General features: G+C 41.4%; 1 long non-coding RNA gene across 1 annotated transcript; it reads left to right on the plus strand.

Moving 5' to 3' along the window:
- The first annotated feature begins 4,377 nt into the window (after positions 1-4,377).
- Positions 4,378-5,216, plus strand: LOC124208881. The gene is made up of 2 exons (XR_006880681.1): positions 4,378-4,534; positions 4,619-5,216. It is a non-coding gene; the product is annotated as an uncharacterized LOC124208881 (long non-coding RNA).
- Positions 5,217-22,449: the final 17,233 nt, after the last annotated feature.

The following is a 22,449-nucleotide window of genomic DNA, read 5'->3' on the forward strand; positions in this document are numbered from 1 at the left end:
ATAAATGCTCAATTGCACTTGTCCTCGATATTTGTTTGAAAATGGGTGTTTGTGTTCAGCGTGACATGTTGCCCCCATTGACACTGTAGTTGACATTTTGACAGCAATAAAGTATGAATTAATCTTATCAGTAATGTCACCGCAAACACAAAATACGTCCTCCAGCACCGATGGGAGCGTCGGTAACTTAGCAACTGATGTGGTTGTGTAAACAGTATCGCATTTGAGACATCAAAACGCTGACAGATCCGCTCAGAAAACACACACCAGAAAGCACAGATGGATTCCCCGAAGTGAGATGTAGACTTCTGTATCCGCTATATGTTCCAATGGGGCAAAACTTGAAAGAAAAGAGGAATAACAATTTTTTAAAAGGAAAGGTGAATGACTCAGCGGTTTTGTTCCAAGCCGCTAGCCCTGGGGGAATCAAATAAAACTCGATTGGCTGTCATCTTTTTTATTGGCGATTAAAACCGATCGGCAAAACAACATTTAATAGGGGCTATTTTTAATCAAAATGTCTCCCGCAGTTTAATCATAATGTATACAGCACTGAAACGCATTTTCCTTATTAGAAAAAGTAACTTAAATAAAAGCAAATACAATAAACATCAAACGAAAAATGGGTTCACCTATACAATCAAATAAAACCTCAATTATTACAAGCTTATCATATTCTACCTTGTCCAAAAAAATTGTCCAATATAATTCCGATGACGTATGCCCAACAATACATCACACAAAAGAAATCACTTATGTAAATGTACTCTTTCAAATATTACACGATTACCGAGGTCAGTACTACAAGAAAGACGTGACGTGCACTAGCCCACAAGGCCATACACACACCCATCTGTATAGCTATTGAATTAGTTTGCGATTTACCTTCACAGTTTGTCTTGGGAGAAGTGTCCAGTGTACAAGAACAACATCTAAGTGAAGCACCGGCTGCAAACGATAAATCAAGGTATAAAAGAAAGCCTTTTAGTTTGTTTTTCCTATCAGCAGTTCCGTTATTTTTCTCACCTGTCTCAACGTGTGCGGAACTGGAGCAGTCCATAAACAAATGACTTGATTTACACAGCAGCAGCACTGTCGTTGGATGAATGAAATTAAAAATGATTTAGGTCCAGTCACGTTCACCGATATAACAACTATAAGATGCACGTAACAACTTCAGACCGTACCAATATACTAATAACACCTTTCAGACTAGTGCGCAGACTCTCGGATGTTGAATAAAGGGTAAAACCGAACCTATAAATTGGCCATTTTCTCCGTCGACAGGACAACTACACTTTGGATGGCGATTCGGCGAGCGACAACAAAAGTGACAAGTGCGTCATCCCAACAACCAGCCACCAAAAAATGTAAGTCACTACCTACGAATATTATTGCGATAAGGCCAAACTGAAATTAGTACCTAAACCCCATTACACTTCTTAAACCCATCTATTAGCTAGAAGTACCTTACCCAAGGCGCCAAATTCAAAAAAATGAACGGAAGCAGCAATAACTACAGTCTGGAAGAAATTGTGCTCACTCGCAACGGAGAGATTTACAATCCGGTGGATGATGTTAGGGAGACCATCTTCTTGATCGTCACCAAATCCATCTGCTGTCTCATCGGCATTCCCCTCAACGTCACCATCGCCATTTCCATCATCCGCCACCGGCAACTGCGCTGCAAACCGCGAAACATTTTCCTATTGGGCATCGTTCTATCTTATTTGTCCTTTTTCATTCCGGCCATCATCGAATTGATCTACTGGGGCCTCCTACCGATCGAATGGGTTTGCCAAGGTTACGTGGCCCTCGTCGGCGTACCTCGTGCTCTCCTCTTGATGAATATGTTGCTGGCCCTGGTTGATAGATATGTGGCCATCAACCACCCGTTATTGCACCGAGGCAAAATGACGGCTCGTTTAGCCTGCGTCACCATTTTCCTCAGCTCCGTTTTTATCGTCTTTTCCATCAAATTTGTTTTCATCGTCGGTCTGGGCACCATCCGCTGCGAGATGTGGCTGGTCCACATCAAAATCATCACGTTGATCCTGGCCATTTTGTTCGTCTCGTGCACCGCCTTGAATGTGATCGTTTACCGGCAAACTAAAACGCACCTGAGCGACAGCCGAACTCTGTCACCTTCGAGCAACGACGGCGGGATGGATTGGACTGGCGAGCCGCCCATTATCATCGACGGATCCGTTGGAAATGTGAGAGGGTCACCGGGCAACAGCGACGATCCATCTGCTGCAAATGCTGGACCGGCAATGTCGATTCACGTGGGCCGGAGGAAATTCAGCCAAATGGAAATCGAAGCCACTAGGACGTTGATTATCGGAGTGGCTTCGCTCATCGTCACCTGCTTGGGGGTGATCCTGGCCTCCAGTTTCTTCATTTGTCGATTCATTTTCGGCCAATCGGAGTGCAGCAATTACAACTGGACGGGACCCTATTTGAGGGAACTGCTGTTGTTTCCCGCAGTCTATTTCCCAATCATACTGATCCTGAGAAGCAAAGAACTAATGTTGGGCTGACAAATAACGGATGAGACAAGTTAATATCATTCCATTTTTATCTTTTTATGTGCCAAATGATATTATACTTGTGCAACCTGCATGAAATCCTATTTCCCAACTACGACTGTACCTTCTTTGTTTTATCCAATTGCTAAATGTGACTTTAACCTTATCCTCTTTCATTGGCAATTGTGCTGTGTAATGTTGTGTCGGAATACACTTGATTCGATGTGTGTTTCTTCATTTCGACACAATCCGCGACTGCAAAGTAAAGAAAATATTACATCGGTATTACTTGAGCACAATTATATTTTACCATCGAGTTGATAGGAGATGAATAAGATATTTCATGTGGATGACTTTTGTGGTAATTAATCCAATTTTTAATTGAAGAGAAGAGAACCTCGGATGCAACTCGAATCCAGCCGAGGGTATCAGATGACTCATTTGGGGAAGGTCCATGGAACTTGATAAAACTATAAAGACGATTCAAAATATTATTATAATTTTTTTACTAAAATAATTTTGTTTTTACATTATAGTTGTTCTCACCTCTAATTAGTCATGTCTGCCCCTCCACATCCCCAAAAACCTCGATCTATAATATCCCGTTCAATGTACAGACATAACAAAAGTCTTACTATCGCAGACGTTTGACAGAAGCATTTCTCTCTCGTACCGGAACTTGTTCCGGTGTAATAGCTACAAGGAGCCGGTGGGCGATATTCAGTTGAAACGAGAATGGCATTGCACTTGACGCAACTCGGATCAACGTATCATATATCCTGCGATGTCCGCTATGGAAAGGTTACTAAGGTTCCTAACAACAGACAAAATAAACGTGCAAGAAATACTTGGAAAACAATCCTAGGTTATAGTCTAACATGGGAGCAATGACCCCAATAACCAAAAATATCTTTAACATTTTGCACCTCATATTATGATTGGATGGAACTAAAGAACAGAGAACTTAAAGGGTTTAAATCAAATCAAAAGATTTGGCTTTCCACCTTAATTCGCCTAGCTCTCAACTTTCGATCGATATAAAATGTTGACGAACGGGTTAAACTATAACAAGACAAAAAAAAAACTTTTAACAAGCCCTTTTTATAATCTGCAGATTTGCCAGAGTGCTGCTCGCATTGAACCTCTGATTTGATAGCCAGAGCAATTTAACTTGAAAGAGTGTGTCTATATTATAAAAGAACAAGACGAATAAAAAATCGAATTAGGCTCAGCCAAACTCTAATTGCATCAATCATTTCTAGAAGCAAGGACCAAGTCAATAACTTGAATCGATGATTCCAAAAGTAGTAAAGTACGATAGAACTTTAAATACTCCCAAACTATTTTTACAAATTATTTTCTGATCTCTACGGAAATAAGAGATAGATTCCAATGACGATGCCATTTACTGTTACTGGGGCTCTCTAAGCGTACAAATAACCTTGAGATCCATTTTTTTTTTAAACAAGCATGTCCTTGCATCAAATAACCTATATGCGCGCACTTCAAACAGTTGCAAAGCTTTGAATTATTCCGGCGCTGCGCAGTTTGACCAGCGGGCTCACACTTTTTTATGCAGCTGATATATTCTGAGCTCCATAGCGAAAGAATTTAGCAATCGATAAAAATCACCCCCATCATTGGTTCCATCGCGTCTTGATCCCGATGCATTATTATTATCAATTGAAATACAGAAAGGTCGCGCGAAAGCTGCTTTAGTTTATTCATGCAAAAGTAGGATCGCTATTCGATTTCGCGATGCCAAATCAAACCTGCTGTTTTGCTTGTTATTATTCTAGCGCGCAAACGCATGAAAAGAGTAGGATAGAGCCATAGAGGCGAGGTGCGTATGCGCGTAATCAAATGGTTTCTATAGGCGCGCATCCGAGCGCATATAAAATTGGGCCAACATAGAACACAGCCTTGGCACTTCACTTTGGACGACAAGTTGGGTAAACGAGCATGCATAACAAGTTGTCTATCCATTAAAAACAGCCGATCAAAATGTTAGTTTGTACAAGTTATTTAAAAATGTTCTACCTTTGTAATCGTTTGTAATGATTCCGTTGCATTTTTGCAATAATATTCAGGACTCGCGCCAAACTTAACTTTGAAATTGGCGCGCAACTTGAAATCTACCGACGGGAGCCAGAAGATGGATTCTACAAAAGGCGATCAAAACTTTAATTTGGTTATGAGAGACGAGATTGCATAGTGTCGCAGAATGTCATCGATGAATTTTACTTAAACATTTCGAGTCATTATCTATCTACAGAAAAAGCAAATTCACAGCAATGGAATATGGAAATGTGAAAGCCACTCGCAATCAACTTTGATTTAATCATTTCATCGCGATGTCGTTTTTCAAACAACTCTTTTGGTGACACGACTTGATGAAAGTATATAAAAATGCTGATGGTATAACTTCATTAGTGAAAACTGAAAGGTGTTACTTGTGTAGTCCAATGCAATATGAAGAACTTTTCTTGTAACGTCAAAATTTACGATATTCTATATGAAAAGTTCGTTCAAACACAATTTCTACTTTGAGCATCTCGCACCTTTATCATGAGACTCATCATATATGTTGCACTGCATCGCAAATCAATGTTTGATGAATTCCATTGCCCTATTTTATTTCGTGAGCGCATATTAGTCTCGAAAAATATACTTTATTATAACCGGAAATGATTTCAATAGTATGGTTGGTGAAAAGAAGATTCACGCACTAGAAAATCCCGCGGGAGCACCTCAGAATTTCTATATTCCGCAGAAGTATAGACCCCCACGACAAAGTTGAGTTAGTAATACACTCAAGTCATTTGGGCGCCCCATATAGCTAAATCTCGCGTCGTTCTGAAAGCTTGGTAATTCACTTACCAGAGTCTGATGCTCAATAAACTAGGCTACTCATATTTCATGCGTCACTGTGAATTAATCGGAAACTAACCTACCTTCACAGGGTGGATGGATTGCGCTCGGGATTGCGTTATGTTGCAGCATTCCCATCAACCGCTGTTGATGCAGGTTCACCGTCGTTCCGTGCGTCAGTCACCATGGTTACTGATCCGCTGGGTCCAGACCTACACGTTTATAAAAATACGTAAAAATATGATAGTATGTCAGATTCAAGTGATGGCTATAGGAAGAGATTACATCCCAATAGATATATAGAAGCTAAGTTAAGAAGTCAAGATAAATGGTATTCTCCAATTCATCATTACTAAACACTTAAACAATCTAAACTGACCCAAAAACCCTTATTTTTTATAAAGAACTGAATATCTAACTTATATAACTCATAAAAAAAAAAAACTGAAACAGAAATTCACTAAAACGACAGAGTTTGTATATCTAAGAGGAGAAAACAAAATCTTAATTGCGGAACATGATAAGGTAAAGTAACAAAATTCCGGGGAGTATATAGCCTAATACAGCTTGTTCCCCTCTATACACAATCCTACTAGATCACCAAGCTCACAGGGTCGCATGACGCATCGTAATAACTTGTTTGTTATCTCTGACACGGGCAACTCTATAACGCCCCTTTTGCGTGGGCGTTATACGTGATTGAGACAATGACAACTAGATTACTTTGGTATTGGCAAGTTTTCAAAGGCTTTGCACCCCGCATTAATACAACCCACAATCGCAAACATAAGAAACAAGACGGAAAAGAACTTGCAAACAAACATCCGCCCGGAATTCAAGTGCTGGTTTGAACAGCATTTGAATTTGAAACGATAGAACGACGCGATAGAATATAACAATTAATGCGCACTGAGAAAATCGCATTCAAAGGCTTCGTTTACGTTTGCGGAGTTTCCCATTACGTACCTGATCCGCACGAGCAATTGAGAAAATACTAAAACCAAATAATAATCCTTTTGGGGGGGGTATTAAACCATAAATGAATGACTGAAAAAATAGTAAAAGTGTCCGTGCGTGTGTGCTGTGCTCTTCTCCATTGCGCATCCTCGCAATGCGCATATTCAAATAGTTGACGAACCTATATAAACTGGACCAGCATCACATAAGACATCGGGACATCATTTCGAATGACTCGGGAAAAAGACGATTCAAATTGGCACAAAGACACAACAAATTGGCAACAATTCTCTCCACAACTCGACGACAGGAAAAAGGTAGGCCTACTTTGAACAAAATCTTTGATGCAACGCATGCGGAAAATTTCTTATTTGACATTTTAAAATATTTTTCTACGCCACATTTTAGCAGCAGCACCAACGGCGGGAAAAAAATTCAAAATGAACGACAGCAACATCAGCCTTCATCAAGAATATTTTTCCACGGCGGTTGGCAAACTCCCCTTCGATTTGGACACCTTCGTCATCGTTTTCAAATTAATTTTCTGTTGCGTCGGAATCCCCCTCAACTTGTCGGTCGTCGTCGCAATCACTCGCAATCGACAGCTCCGCAACCAACCGCGCAACATTTTCCTGCTGGGCATCACGTTCTCCTATCTGTTTTTTTTCGTCCCAGCCATCATCGAATCGATCGACTGGAAATTGAGTCCGATCGAATCGGTTTGCCAAGCCAATGTGGCCGTTATTATCGGCCCACCGCACGCTCTACTCTTGTTAAACATGTCGCTAGCTTTAATGGACAGGTACGTGGCCATCAACCATGCCGTGTGGTACCGGCAAAAGATGACCGTCAGTCTGGCATCTGCTTTAGTCATTCTCAGCTCGGCATTTTTCGTGCTAATCATCAAATTCGTCTACATTCTCGGACTGGGCGCTCCCAGCAGTTGCCAGCAAATGTGGAACGTTTACACCAAAACTCTGACGATCCTCCCGGTCATTTTATTCTCGATTTGCACCGCCTTGAATTTGATCGTCTACCGGCAGGCACCCAGCAAGAGCTACTTGGCCAATCAGCCGGCCACCGTCGGAGGTGAATACATTGAGTGGGTAGAATTCGAAGATTTCGGAAATGAATCTCGCATCAATCAAACGACATCGGCCATCGACAGCCTCGTCGACGACCTTTCGACGAGTATCCGATCGATGCCCATTCACTTGGATGTAAACAGGGACGATTTGATGAGCGAAGAGGATATAAAGGCCACTCGAACTTTGATTTTCGGGGTCACTTCTTTCGTTGCGACGGCTTACGTGAGTGTCGTTTTCATTTCCTCTTTCTTCGCTTGTCAAATGATCGCTGGCGAGTTGCAGTGCGGCAATTTGAAGTGGATGGGGCGATACGGTAGAGAACTGAGTCTCATTCCCGCTTTGTACGGTTCGCTGATTTTCCTGATGGGAAACGACGAGCTAAGGAAAACGTCGGCATGCAAAATTAAATGAACTCTATCACAAACCAATTAATGTTAACTGTTGTTGGGCACATGAAACTGTCTTTGTAATATTGTTGCAACATTTCTTGTTTCAAAATTTAGCTATCGTTTTGGCAAAAGTGGTAATTGGATTAAAAACCAATTTAAATGTCCCCTCTTCAAATTGCATTTTTTTTTTATTATTATTTGTGTATCAGTGTCGTGTGTCAGTGTCTTAAAAAATATTACACTTATAGAACTTTGTTTGAAAACGAAATACACCGAGAAAATACACCGAGAAAAAAGGACGAATGCTAGCCAATGATGGGCTAGCATTTTATATAAATCAATTGGCTAAAAATTAATGCCCCATTTGTTGTAAGCATTGACAATAACAAAATTAGGCAGAAAAGATGCGGAGGAACCAAGTCAAATTTGTTAAATAAGAAAATCTTTCGCATAAAAGAAAACTTCTCACTCTATATCTCTGCATGGAAAATACGACGTAAGTTAGAGTGGTTATCCTGCAGCCTAATTGCCAATTTGTTCTAATCTGAACCGAAATACCTAAGGTCTTATCCACAATGTGTAGAAACAAAAAAAATTGAACCTACCTTATTAAAAGTTGTCCCATTATTCAATAGTCGCAGTTTCCACGGAGAATAGCGCCGAAGAATAAAATACCTGGAGCATCAGCATCAGCAGCTGCAGGGAATCGTCTGTAAAATACACGACCTGGCTCTTATACAGTATCTTCCCCTAAAACAAAAGAAATCAATTATTAAAATTCAACTAAAGTTTTAATTACAAGACAAGTGCGATATTGCATGTTAAACGATGGCAATAAAAATTATGTATCCTCAGCAATCAACCGTCTCAATCCCGTACTCTAAATATTATATGGCGAGTTGTATAATGTAAAAACTTTTTTTTTCAGCAACTTTGCATTCTCAATGGAAAGTGGATTGCTTGTTTATACCCAACCAACTTTAATTTTAAAAACACCAAAGTGCTAAACTGAATGGAAAATTTCAGCGTTAACTTGGCACTATAGATAAAGAAATACATGAATAAATCACGGTTATGTTAATACGAATTTCAGTCAAGGATAGTGTGTAAGCCTATGCCTTACAAATTGATTTGCTTAAATGTTTTCAGAACTACTCAGAGAACCGACTCGTAGATTATTAGCAATCCCTTTACTTCCCAAGTGTTATACTTATTTCATTTGATACACTTCATTGAATTTTTCACTCCCAAAATACGTGGAATTCGGTCGGCAAATTCTTTGATTTTCCAAATGAAATTTGCGTTTGATTCAAGACTCTTCCAGCCTCACAAAAGGACGTGAAATAATTGAAAGGTCACTTCTATCAGCGTGCAGCTAATGCACTGTAATAAGGGCGCGGCAAATTTGAATTACTGAAAAGATAAGGACACATTTCGCAGGTCTCACAGCATTGATGCGATATATCAATTTGTTTCGCTCCTACGCGCAAACTCGTACAAAGAATAAGCGCCCACCAGAACAATTTCCAGTCACACAAAGGGCCTGACAACCTGGCAAAAATGTGCTGGTCGAGACACTTGAGACGGTGAATCCATTGCGAATAGGTGACAAAGATGGCAGCAACTAAACGCTTCAATTCACCTGACATTCTCACGCAAAGGTAGGTCGTTTAACTGACCCAACAAGTCCAACCAATTACAAATTTGCAAATCTACTCAATTCAGGGTGAACCCACTCAATTAAAATGAACAACGGCAGCAGCAGCAATCGAGATGAAATCGTCCTCACTCAGGACGGAGACATCTTTAATCCCGTTCAAATAGATTCGATTTTAACAATGGGCAACTTCTTGTGCTGCCTCATCGGCATACCACTCAACGTGTCGATCGCTCTCACCATCATCCACCACCGCCGGCTGCACAGAAAGCCGCGCAACATTTTCCTACTGGGCATCATCTTTTCCAACTTGTCCTTTTTCGTCCCCGCCGTCATCAAATTGCTTTACTGGGCTTTCTACTCGTCCGAATTTCTTTGCCAAAGTTACGTGGCTCTCGTCGGCGTACCTCAAGGTCTACTTGCGTTGAACATGTTGTTAGCCCTGGCCGACAGGTACGTGGCCATCAACCATCCGCTGTTGCATCGAAAAAAGATGACCGTCCGTCTGGCCAGCGCCATCGTTCTACTCAGCTCGACGTTAATCGTGTTCCTCCTAAAGTTCATTTACATATTCGATTTGGCTCCTCTCCGCTGCGAGGTGTGGCTCATTCACGTCAAAATTGTTCTGCTCATCTTGACCGTTATATTCGCCTCAAGCATAGCGTTGAACGTCATCGTCTACCGGCAAACGAAAAACTATCTGAGCGAATCCCAATGCTACGCTACTTCAACCAACGACGATGTTGGCCAAATTCAGCAGAACGTCAACATCTTTGATGTTGGAAATGTTGTGATCGATTCAGTCAACCGAGCCGTCCCGGGCGCTTATTCTATTCCAATGACGCCCATGTCGATTCACGTGAATCGGGAGAAATTATGCCAAATGGAAATGGAGGCGACTCGTACTCTTATCATCGGGGTCACTTCACTCACCGTCACGGCATTACCTCCCACCATCTTCGTGTCCATTTTTCTGGCGTGTCGACTTGTGAGCCAATCCGATTGCAGCCAAATGAACTGGATGGCGCCATACATGATCGAGCTGGGTCTCGTCAACATTGTTTGCAGCCCGTTGATCTTCCTGGTGAGAAACAAAGAGTTAAAAGCGGCACTGACATGTCAATGAATCTAATAACACTAATACAACTGAGAAACAAATAAAATGATATTAAATTACAAAATAACTGTTATTACCATTTACTATACAATAAATTATCTTTTCTATTCTATGAGTCTTTCAGCATAAATTGCAAGCGCCCGTTGTGAGTACAAACAATTATTTGACTTTCCAATTCTTTTGTTTGATTTAAAATTATTGCGTACAAAAAATAAAAAGAAGAAACGGCCACCCAAGCTTTTGTCAATGATTTAGTTAGTGACTATACACCCTGGAATTGTTACGCAAAAAGGTTCTCATTAATTCGCTCTTAATTTCTTCGCTCCAACTCCCCTGCACTTGATTCAATCTGCTGCTGTTTGATTCAGTCCAAAGTTCCTTTTGCGCGGGAGCTGATTGAATTCAAAAAGCTCTCAGCGTCTCATTTTCATTCGTTGTCGCTATATGTGACTAAGATATCATCACTCTATAATAACCTAACTAATAGATCAACGTTTTTATAGAAGACTACATATAGTTTATAGGGTACCGGTTATATCCGTGGGATGTTGGCGTAAGACGTTTAAGCGTCATAGAACATACTTTCCAAAAGGTATATAAAAAGCTTAGGTACAAGGCTGATCTGGGATTACTTTTGATTACCAAGTTTGTGTATGAGCGCCACGGATAACACCCAACTGAAAGTATTCTACCGACGGATTACCGAAAAAAGTAAGTCTGAGATGGCATGCAGCAGAGTGCTTTCTGCTACCAAATGCAAATTACGTTTACGGTTGGAGGATTGAGTGATACCATCCAGAGTGTAAGCCTATACGACCGAATTTGAATATGGAGATGAACCTAATCGACACATATTCAATGTTAGACACGCAAAAACTGCTATGCCATGCTTCTCTATATACCGGGAAGGTTATAGAGCGAACAATTTCAACAATCAGGATCATGCAGGATTGTGCCGGATTGCAAGTTGCAATCTTGATGCAACAACATCCCAACGGGTAATTGATGCAGGAACAGTTGACAAACGAAACCGGATAGCTGAAATTGCCTCACTCGACGCTCCCGCGGTGTACTACATGTTTCCCCTACCGTATCAATGTCTAGCGCTAACAAATTCAAATTGCAAAAGAATATTTTTTTTTAAATACTACTTTTGAATTCTCTGATACATCCGCTATTAGTATTCTATTTATCCGCCGTCTGCTGTTGATCTAGCGAAAGTGCATTTTACATCCAGCCAGCGAGCTACTTAATTCCGGAGCGCGCAAACTCACAGATGGCAGTGCGCATAAGCAAAACAGTGAAAACTGAAAACGAGCTATATCAAGCTCACACAAATTGGGATAATGGCCCAGTCGGCGGCACGTCAGTTGGCGCGTCGATTCGAAAAAGAAAACGTTCCAGATGACAATTGAGTATAGAATCCATGTAAGTTATTTCCGCTATTGTTTACAACTCCGCAATATTAATCTAAAAGGTTTAGCGCAATTTTTAGAATTAACCCAAAAAATGATCAACACTTCCGGCTATCAAAATGACGACGTTCTTTACACGGCCAACGACGAGGTGTACCACCCGATCATTCAAAACAAATTTTTAATGGTAATCAAATTCATTTGCTGTCTGATTGGAATCCCCCTAAACGTTTCCATCGCCGTCACCATCATCCGCCGTCGGAATCTCCTAACCAAACCGCGCAACATTTTCCTGCTGGGCATCATCCTGTCCTACGTGTCGTTTTTCGTTCCGGCCATCATCGAATTGCTCTACTGGGGCCCCTATCCCATCGACTCCGTTTGCCAAAGTTACGTCGCCGTTGTGGCTCTCCCGCACGGCCTCCTCCTGTCCAACATGCTGCTGGCCCTGGCCGACAGATACGCGGCCATCAAATACCCGTTATTCCACCGAGAGAAAATCACAGTCTGTTTCGCTTCCGTCTTAATAATTCTCAGCTCAATATCCACCGTGTTTGTTATGAAATTTGTCTACATTCTCCGACTGGGTCCACTCCGCTGCGAGATGTGGTTAGTTCACATCAAAATAATGGCAGCCGTTTTGACTATCCTGTTTGTTCCGTGCACCGTTTTGACCGTCATCGTCCACCGACAGTTGAAAACTCTCGGCCGTCAATCCCGGACGCCCAGTCCGACGACCATCTTCGACGATCCTCACATGGCCGTCGTCGACATCGGAAATGTCGAATGGATCGAGCTGGCGCTATCTGGGAATGAAATAACGCAGACCGACACAGAGCCGACCAACACCAGCGAACATTCCACCATTGTCAGGTCAATGTCCATCCGCCTGGACGGAGAGATGATCCTCAGCGGAACGGAAATCGAGGGCGCCCGCACTTTAGTCATCGGGTTCGCTCCCGTCGTCGTCATGGCTTACTGCGGAATCATTTTCGTCTCGACATTTTTCGCCTGTCGTCTTTTCGGCCAGTTCCAGTGCGTCGATCTGTCCTGGATGGGGCCCTACGTCAAGGAACTGAGTTTGATCCCAGCCTTTTACGGCTCGCTCATTTTCCTCAGTAGGAACAAGGAGCTTAGATCGGCGTACGCGTGTCAAAAGAAATCAAATTTGTAGTACGGTACAATGTTTAAAGCGATTCAAATGTCAGTAATAGAGTGTCAACCCACAATATCACTTTATAACCAATTTTGTGTTCCATGTTTTCCTCACTCACGTTTGAAAATAAATATCTGAGCTGCCATTCCGTCTCTGGTTGGCTCCAGTACTGAGAAATCGGCGCAATATTCACAGAATAGGACATCAAACACCTGACGCAATCATGTATGTCCTGTTCTTCTCCTTTTCTTGGTACTCCGCAGAGCGCAAACTCGCGCAACCCGGACACAGGGAGAGCCGCATATATAATCCAATGGATAGGTAATGATATCATTTACCGATACAATATAGGCACGGCGACATGACAATGTCTGTCAAACAAGTTTAACACCCAACAAGTAGCTTCTACATTCTCTCCCAACAACCGTTAAAAAAAAGTAGGTTTAAAATGCTCGAGAATAAATCAATTGGTAATTTTATAACGTGAATAACATTTAGGATAAATTTTAAGAAAATGGACAACATCGATCCGGAAATTCTGTTTGATCTGAAATGCATCTGCAATTTGATCGGAATAGCAATCAACATTTGCGTTGCGGCCACCATTACTCGTCGTCATCGGGCTCGTTGCAAACCACGAAACATTTTCCTACTGGCCATTTTATTCTCCTATTTGTTATTTTTCACCCCGGACTTGATCGAAGTTATCCACCGGGGTTTGAACTCGGTCGAATCTGTTTGCCACCTGCACTTTGCCATCACTGGGGTCCCGCAAGTTCTACTTTTATCGAACATGTTTCTAGCCCTCACTGACAGGTACCTAGCCATTAATTACCCCGATTGGTATCAAGAGAAGATGACTGTCCGTCTAGCGTGTACCATCATCGTAATCAGCACGATCATCATTGTTTTCTTCCTGAAAATTGACTATGTTATTCGACTGGGCACTCTACGCTGCGAGGACTGGCTCGTTCACGCCAACGTGATTGGCACCATCTTAATTTTACTGTTCATTTTCACCGTCGTGTTGAATGCCATCGTCTACCTAGAGATAAAGACTCCCCAATTTGAAACAACTAGCCCATCAAACATCAGCTTTAACGAGGATTCCGTGGGTTGGATTGAACTATTAGCCCCCGTCGAAAGAGACGAATCACATCGGCCAGTTGACGTGAATGCCAACCTTCTCAGTCCCGTAGAAATGGAGGCTACTCGAACTTTGATTTCCGCTGTTACTTATTTCCTGTCCTATCAAACTGTCGTTATCGTCTCTGCATTTTGGGCGTGTCGATTTGTTTCTGGCGAACTCGAATGCGCCAATTTCAAGTGGATGGGACCTTGCGTTAAAGAACTGACTTTGATTCCCGCATTTTACGGTCTGCTGATATTTCTAATGAAAAATCAAGAGATCGTTACTGACGAAATTGGCCCGGTATAAATTCATCTCCCCCCCCCCCCCCGCCCCCGATTAATACAATAACAAACGACAAGATTATACAGCGATGCTGATTGTTTCAAAAAATTTAGGTGTCAAACATTTCCTATTAAAACTTGGCCTTTCTTTGGAATGCTTTTCGCTTCAGCTTTGATTATAACGAATATTTACAAAAATTTTTAAATTTCCCGCTTATTTCGGGTTTTTGAAAATTTTGCGTTGTATCAGTGTTTTGAAATACAAAAGACATTTTATTTGGTACGTGTAAAATGAGAAAACCCAAGTCTACCAACTATTTCCACCTAACCAAAACCAAAATAATAAATTGAAAATGTTTTGATTTAAGCGTTAGCTGGTTCCCTTCAAAAAGACACCGACAACACTTTGGAATTCAGAGCAGGTTTTTCTTCTGTTGAAATATCCAATACAAAAAGTTTGATTAAAAAGTGGCCTGAAGATCCCAGTTGGACGGAAAAGGTGTAGGAGATCGTAGGAGATAGCAGTGGCGGTATATATTTGAACACGACTAATAAATAACTAGGATCAATTGGCAGGAAATGAGTCACTGGGGCTTGCAATAGGAAAACTCGAGGGAAAACTCCCGCAGTGACAATTCCTAGGACTTGTTAAAATGGAACTTGAATTTGAGCTTGACAACAAGCCTTTTCTTTATCCAGGTAAACAAAAAGTATCGTTGAATCAACGGCTCAACATAGCCCAGTTTCTAGTTCTACAAGGTCCGAGAAAGCCACTTTTCAAACATACGAAAGAGAAGACCCATCCGGGCTCGAATGACACCTACACGTGTAAGAATGTGGCGCATTCGATCGTTGGCAAGCGGCACGTAAATAGGCCTATATAAGGTTCAACAAGCTCGATTGTTCGTGCTATTGAAGTCGAATAGCAGCAGTGCGGTGTGAAGAGCGCGGTATGGTATGGTCAAAGGAGAGCAAAATAGAACAACAAACTTAAAAAAAAAAGAAAAGAAAAAACTTAAACCAAATTTTAAAAAAGGTTTCCTATTCTTCTTCCTTAGGAACCATTTTTGTTGTTGTTTTAAATGACGGAATTTGATACTGAAAGTCACCTGATGACATGTTTTCATCGCAAATAAACCCTGAGATTAAAAAGGAATCCTTTCGCAATGGATTGACTCTACAACGCGCTTCAAGTATTGAAATGACAATCAATGTGAATCAATAGGAGTCCTACCCCACTCTATTCGATGAATGGCGCTCCCATGAAAATATCCATGGATCCAAACAATTTAGGTTAGAGGATTTCGGGTTTCTATTCTATACCAAAGCTATTCACGAGATAACAATGAATAAAGAAACATTTGCAAGCGCCTCATAATCAAAAGATAACTCGCAAAGTTCGCTCGGTTGAATTATTCTTTTTTTTTTACCCCTAATAGTTTCAGATGGCCCGGAAGGCGGATGAATGAATCAAAATAGTGAATCCCACAGGGAATCCCGCACGTGAAAATCGGGCGAGAATTTACGTCATAAATTTCTTAACAGCAAAATCGATTAGAAAAATGAACCGCGACGGAAAATACGATTGCCGCTACTTCTTTTTAACAGCCAAGTCTTCTGAAAGATAACGAAGACTTGTCTGCCTGTAACTATTGATTCAAATATGGAAATAAATTCACCGACCTTTTTGTGAGGGGGAGAGTTACGACCTATTGGGTCAAATGTAGAATCACTAAAGCAGTTCCCCCGCGAAGATCGGCATCACTTGTATACAGCGTTACGGTCTCGTAGTTATCAAAGTCGCTGCTAGGGATCGTGCTGAGCTGCGGACGGATTTCAATTTGATTTCAGCCTTTCAGGTGAGCGGAAAATGAGTTTAACTGACGTACGTACGTACCGAAATTGAATTTTCAACCCTTTTCAGACATTCAAGACTGCCAAGTGCTCATCACCTATCTGTAAACAAAAAAGAAAAGAAATGTTTACTGTGAACATGGAAAGTATACATAATGAAATAACAAAATTATGTTCGTAAAATTCCTGTTAAGAGTTTGGTTTGATAATCTTGGCATACTTGATCCCTCAAGAGTGCACAGCAGACTACAATCCCTCTTGATTATTACCCGACACACAACTCTGAGGCTCCCCAAAATCTGTAAAAGATTTATTTCTATTTTTTTTTGTTTTTCTCTCTGTAACGCGCAAACTCACGAAGCGAGAGAGAGCCCACGGGTAATCTATATACAACACATAATAGCCTACCCTCCCGTCAGATTCACCCTCTTCGAACAGCGAAAGTGGCAGAGGAATAACGTCGGTTTTTAGGAGGTAAAGGAGTTGAGTTAACACTCTAATAACAAATTTAAAAAACCAATAGTCTCGTTCGCCGCAATCTATGACAGTTAGAAAGAAACTACAAATTTGAAATGAATTCGAGTATCAACAGCAGCAGCAGTGGTCGAGAGGATATTGTTCTCACCGAGTCTGGCCAAGTGTTTAATCCAATCGACATAGACACTATCTTGTTCGTCGGACACATCGTCTGCTGTTGCATCGGAATTCCGCTCAACATGTCCATCGCAATCACAATCATCCGCTTTCGTCGGTTCCACAGAAAGCCACGCAACATTTTCCTGCTGGGCATCATCTTCTCCTACCTCGCCTTTTTCATTCCGGCCGTCATTAAATTAATCTACTCAGGATTCTACCCGAATGAATCCCTGTGCCAGGTCTACGTTTCCATCGTCGGTGTGCCGCAAGGATTACTTTCGGTCAACATGTTGTTAGCCCTGGCCGACAGATATTTAGCTATTAATCACCCCTTGTTGCATCGTGAAAAGATGACGGTCCGTTTCGCTACCGTCGCCATTCTCCTCAGCTCAATATCCACCGTGTTCTGTCTAAAATTTGTCTACATCGTCGGTTTGGCTCCACTCCGTTGCGAGGTGTGGCTGGTTCACGCCAAAATAGTTTTAGTAATCCTGACTCTTTTGTTTGTATTGTGCACTGCATTGAATTTCATCGTTTATCGACAGACCAAGATTTTACTCTCGGAATCTCGAATGATTTGCCCGTCGGCTGACGACGGTCGCCATCACATCGTCACAGTTGACGGCCAACAAATCGAGTGGATTGAACTGGCCACCATCGCCAATGAATCTTCAAACACGGCAATGTCGTCTACTGTCACGAAAGGTAATTCCACCACCACGACAGCTAGACCGATATCCATTCACGTGAATCGAAGAAAATTCGGCCAAATGGAAATCGAAGCCACTTGCACTTTGATCACGGGAGTCACTTCACTCGTCGTCACGTCTTTACCGCCGACCATTTTCGTGTCATCTTTTCTGGCCTGTCGAATCATCAGCCAATCCGAGTGCAGCCATTTCAACTGGCTGGCGCCGTACATGATCGAACTGGGTCTCATCAACATCGTTTTCAGCCCGTTGATATTTCTAACCAGGAACAAGGAATTGAGATCGGCATTAACGTGTCAATTCTACCAATGTTATAACTGATTGTGGGAACAAAAAGGATTGTGCCAAAATAATTTCTTTCAATTTCGTCTTCTATTTATACTCTTCTATTTCTTTAACTGAAAATCTTGTGAAAAAATTGATGTCAATAAGTACACGGAATTCAAAAATTCCACTTTCTTGACGCATCAGTTGTTCTTTTCTATCTACTTTTCAAGGGGAAAAAATCCCAAGGACCTGCATCAATTTTTGCCGTGCGGTAACATGGGATGGATGGAGTCCAAATGATGGACGAACAATAGGCTACTTTAATCAAGAACACTCGTTGCGCAGTTACCGCGGGTTGTACTCGACGACTGCTGAAAGATGCACTCTCGTGTCCAAGCAGGGTCCTACGTTATCGATTTTTATTCACGAATTCCCACGCACTGAATTTCCATAACACGGCTTAGCCTTTTCCTTGAAAATAATTAACAGTCCTTATATTTGCGTCATAGACGGTATAGGAGTAAAGCCGACGATTCTATTAACCATTAAATAGCTATGATAATCAAGCTTGAGTCAAAACTGTTTCTGCTGAATGGAAATTAGAATCCGAGCAGATTCAAAGACGGAAATAAATAACGCGATTAGACAACATTTGCCTACAGCAAAAATGGTGTAACCTCGAGTTCAGTCCGCCGGAAACAAAAGCTGCTGCCAAAGCCCCTAGATAATACCCCAGCGACAACAGCATCGGTGTTACAACATGGATGCTCACGTATACTATGTTTTTATCCAGTCACGCATGATTAATGACGTTGAAAGATTCTCGACAGTCTTTCATGGTGATTAGGTACGAATAATATATTTTTTTAAATATCGAGCGAGAAGTCCCATCATTCGTGCTGCCATTTTCTCTACTAGGAAGAGCGGAAAATACAGGCAAATCCTGACAAAAACAGCAGGCTAGTGAAAACTGCAAAGTCGCTTGTGCTGATCGGGCCCGTCATAATAACCCAAGATGAGTGGGTGCATGAAAAAGAAAAAAAGGATAGACAACGGCGAATTTCTCATACGCGCGACAGGCATCAAGTTGCACATGCAAAGTGGAAATCAAGCCGCTTGCTGCGAGGGCCTTCGAGAGATGAATCAGAGGATCGCATCAATATTTAGCTAATGAGTTTTCTAAACTCAAGTTTCCGTCGAGACCTGCTGTGACAGTTCAAATGTAAACAAAATAACTCTTTCTAGCCGGAAGAGTGATGGGATGATGAATCTTGCAGCACATTCATCCCATCAACTATCCAACAATCAAACAGAAAACAAAACATAATGGATGAGCCCAGTATACTATGGGCTCTATATTCGGACGATTCTGTTTGTCGCGCATATATGGCCGTTGTGATTGTACCGCAAGGTCTCTTATTGACCAACATGCTGTTAGCCCTGACTGACAGATACTTAGCCATCAATCACCCGCTGTTACATCGAGCAAAAATGACAAACCGATTGGCGGCTGGTTTAATCATCGCCTGTTTAACGTTAACGGTCTTTCTCATGAAATTTGTCGACTGAATTTGTCGACGACTGCTGGGCGTCCTACGCTGCGAAGTATGGCTATAAAGTTCACATAAAATGATCGCGGCCATTATAATATCTCTATTTATATCCATCATTGTGCTAAATATCATCATCTATCGACAAACAAAAATACTCCTACGTGAATCCGAACCCTTCAGGTGACTCAGGATGAAAGAGATCTAACAAGTGAGAGTGTAAATGGTAACAATCAGTCAACTGCCGTCACCCCGATGTGCATTCACGCTGACAGGGAAAAACTTGTCGAGATGGAAATGGAAGCCAGCCGTACACTGGTGTTTGAGTGGCCTCCCTCTGCGTTATGCCCTGCCTGGCCCTCATTTTCATCGCATCTTACTTAGCTTGTAGACTCGTTTTCGGCCAATCTGCATGCAGTAGCTTCGTTAAAATAGTGCCCCTTGTCAAAGAATTGAGTCTGACTCCAGCAATTTACGGCCCTTAATATTTCTTATAAGAAACAAAGAGCTAAGAGCAGCATAACACGCAAAATTGTTGGATGATGTGATAATTCAATCGTCTAATTTTCCTGCCAAAACTATGTTCAACGCGTTTCATTCTCGCATTTCAAATGTTTGGCGAGTCCATATTTGCTACTTGCCTTTCCCACTGCAATGAACGACGACATCGTGAAAGCTCTTTAAGTGTTCACTGTCATGCTGTCACCAATAATACTTAAGTCTATCTATACGCAAATATTCTTTTACCTTGTTTTGAGCTGAACTGTCGCTGTAATTTCCACGTAGAAATGTGCACAGATTTGTTCTCCGTCCTACTAAAGTGCGTCATTTCCAATTCGGCACTACTGGTATCTGGGCAGCAATCGCGGATTCACAGATGAGCCATCCTTACACCTGCCAATGAAAAACATTTGTCTTTTATTACACAACAAGAAATGCAGCAGGAAATATTGGAAAAGACTGTGGGCCACTAAATATTTACATAATCCTGTAGCACAACATCGGTTCCACATCACAGCTGTTTCTCGGAGAGGATAAGCACTTAGTTATGTAATGTTTAGCGCTCGTTATTATTCGGTGCAACCCATTGCGAGAGCAAACTCCAAACCTGCCCACCAAGAAGATACGCCGGCGAAGTCTCAACCCGGAACTTGGAAATGAAATTTAGAAGCGAATATTCTCGTTAAACAGATCAACAATGGAGACAAACCAAACAAATGCAAATGCTGGGAGATTTGTCAAAAGCCTCCCAGTATAATGGCAAAAGTTTCGATTGCCAAGTGCAGGGTAATGACACTAATGATGACTAAACAGCAGCGGTGCAGCACCAAATTATCATAACCAAACTACGAATACTTGGGAGACAATTTCTTGCTTTTAAAACGACGTGGACTCAACGACCTCACGAAAATAGTACGCCCAAAGATTAGGGTTGCACAACAGGTTGCTGACTTGCTGTAGCAGCAGTGAAAGAGGTTTCAAACAAACAATTTTACGCCGAGACAAAAAAAAACAAACAAAACAGAATAACCTCAGAAGGAAAACGTGTCAAGATCAGTAGACAAAAACGATATTATCTATAATTATTTTCTAACTAATGCAAATACCACACCTTATCGAAGTTGTAAATATTCACGCATACACACGTACACACGTCAAGACTATACCGCTATACCGCTATCAAATTCAAATCGCCATCAAAGTTAAAGAAATTCGAGGGTATGCCGCGATATAGGCCGAAAGAGAAGTTATGGAAATTGCGTTTTATCATTTGACAATCCCAACCAAATTGTTTATCCATTTTTTTACGTCATAAGCTCGCAAGCGGATGGTCAACGTACCTTTAACTAGATGGATGCAGCTTCTCTTCGTGGAATTATTCGGAAGCCTGGAATCGACCAGATGACCTCGCCTTATTCCCTTTTCGTCTGATCACACCCCCCTGCATAAAAAAAAATAACAAATGGAAATATTGTACAAATGTACACAATTCGGGGAAATGTTTTGTGACGTTTATCAACTGTCACACAATTTAACTGAATATTTAAATTTAAAGCGAATAAACCAGAGCGAGAACACGAGTTGTCAACATCAAAGATTTAAGTGAGAAGTCTTAACGGAAAGTGGGAAAGGTTGGAAAACGTCACTCAATAGATATTACGTGATTAAGCATGCTGCAATAATTCAAAAAAGATTTTCCATTTTCTATGTTGCATATCAGATCCACCTATTTGATATTGCCACTATCCCTCCTCCAGATGCAAGAGGATGGTTGAAAAAAGGGGTGATTTTTATCTCTTCTTTGTAGTATAGCGGCATTAACAAAATGTGCAGTTCATTCGGGACTATAATATTAATATCTAGGAATCGGATCAAATTCCCTGTAAGGAGAAGGAGAGTTCTAGCCACCCTTTCACATCTCAATTTTGTCGATAAATGTCTCCCCCCCCCCCTCTCTCAAGCGCGCAAACTCGAAAAGAGAAACAGGTGCATTTAAAGGTCAAGGAGTGCAACATAAAAGTTTCCACTTCACTGCACATCGAGACACATCATTTGAGACGACAGCCCGGTAGACATCATCACATTCCCAGGGCCATCTCCAGACGAAGACTAGACATTGAGATTTGTAATCGCTTTTAATAGGGTAACCTATTAAATAACAAGGTAGGAAAGCTATTGCTGCAATTTTATGATTATTTGCCTGGATTGCAATGTGTTTCAACTTTTAATAATAAGATAATAACTTGATATGATTGACAGAAATTAAATCGCAGAGAATTATGAACATCAGCAGCCATCAAGGGGAAGTTGTTCTCAATGGAAACGGAGAAATACACAACC

Source organism: Daphnia pulex, chromosome 12 (genome assembly GCF_021134715.1).
Source record: "Daphnia pulex isolate KAP4 chromosome 12, ASM2113471v1".
Lineage (NCBI taxonomy): Eukaryota > Metazoa > Arthropoda > Branchiopoda > Diplostraca > Daphniidae > Daphnia > Daphnia pulex.